Source organism: Silene latifolia, chromosome Y, assembly GCF_048544455.1.
Source record: "Silene latifolia isolate original U9 population chromosome Y, ASM4854445v1, whole genome shotgun sequence".
Taxonomy (NCBI): domain Eukaryota; kingdom Viridiplantae; phylum Streptophyta; class Magnoliopsida; order Caryophyllales; family Caryophyllaceae; genus Silene; species Silene latifolia.
This window is the reverse complement of record NC_133538.1, coordinates 323346248-323347758: the sequence shown is the minus strand read 5'-3', so window position 1 is coordinate 323347758 and position 1511 is coordinate 323346248. Positions and strand designations below refer to the sequence as shown.

Sequence of the window (1511 nt, the reverse complement as noted above, 5' to 3'; positions counted from 1 at the left end):
TCCGTCCTTCTTATATCAATCAGGTGGAGAGAAATATTTATAGAGGTGTAGTGGTGAAGACCCGAGGAAGCACATGGAGGTCTTCTGGACTATTGTTCTACTATTCCCGCCACTAAGGGGTAACTTAAGACAAGATTAAGGAAGTTTTATTTCCTTTCTCTTTAGCCGATTCAGCCGGGGAGGAGTGGTGACTGACTTGGACCGCACAGCTGCTGGGGTTACAGATTGGGAGTCTCTTGCTCTTGCATTTTACAAGAGATATTTCCCTCCACAACGCACCAATCTGCTGAGGGCCAAGATTACTAGTTTCAGACAGGCTCCCGATGAAATTTTTTATGAAGCATGGTCACGATTCAAGAAGTTGGTGAGGTCTATTCCTCACCATGGTTTTGACCCATGGTTTCTAGCTAATCAATTCTACAATGGGTTGTATGACGACCAAAGAGCCATACTTGATGCAGCATCTAGTGGAAGATTCCAGGAGAATACCGATGATGATAAGGGATGGTCCCTTATTGAGGAGATGGCAAATCACAGTGCTGAGTATGGTAACCCGAGGGATGGGATTAGAACAGTTCATGCAGTTAATAAACAGGTTTTGGCTCAGCTGGAGACCATGAATGCTAGATTTGACAAGTTGGAGCTACAAGCTGCTGGGGAGCCTCAGAGGGTCCATGTTCTTACTAGAGGAGAGACCGTCACATGTGAGAGATGTGGGAGTAATGATGGCCACACTGCTGTTGGTTGTCTTGTAGAGAACGAACAAGTCCTTGCCTTTCAGCAATATAGGCAAGGAGGAGGTTCCTATTACAATAATCAAGGGGCAGTCCATCCCAATTTGAGGTGGACTAGTCAAAATGTGCTCAATCCTACTCCTCCTCCGCACCAGCAGCAGCCTTATGTTCCTCCACACAAGAATCAACAAGGCTTTCAGAAGCCTCATTCGTTTACTCCTCCTAACCATGGTGCATCATCTTCTGGTGGGGTGAGTGAAATTGGTGAGCTTAAGTCTATGCTGCAAGCTTTTACGAAGCGATTTGGTGAGTGATCAACGAAAGATCGTCCATAAAGGCACTTGAAACTCAAGTTGCCCAACTAGCCATGAACCAATCCACAAGAAAGCAGGGTCAATTACCGACTCAAAATGAGAAGAATCCACACGAGACGGTAAACTTGATAAATTTTAGAAGCGGTCGTTCATATGAGGGACCGGAAATACAAAAATCAGACCCGAGGAGAGCTATAACTGATGATGAACAGTGTTATGTCGAAGAAAGTGAGCTCACGGCAAAGCAAGTGCTCGATCGACTGGTTTCAGGTGGTCGATCGAGCAGATTTGGTGATGAAAGTGGTCGATCGAGTAGTTTTTCTACCCGATCGAGTGAACAGGAAGAGCAGACTGGTCGATCGAGTAGTTTTTCTACTCTATCGAGTGAAGAGAAAAATGGAGTTGCTCGATCGAGTGAAAATTTCACTCGATCGAGTGATATTATTGAAGATTCTACTCGATC

At 45.1% G+C, this 1511-nt stretch overlaps 1 non-coding gene across 1 annotated transcript; it reads right to left on the bottom strand.

The window, feature by feature from the left end:
• Positions 1-283: 283 nt before the first annotated feature.
• On the bottom strand, positions 284-390 carry LOC141636640 (small nucleolar RNA R71). Its single transcript, XR_012541242.1, has one exon. It is a non-coding gene; the product is annotated as a small nucleolar RNA R71 (small nucleolar RNA).
• Positions 391-1511: the final 1121 nt, after the last annotated feature.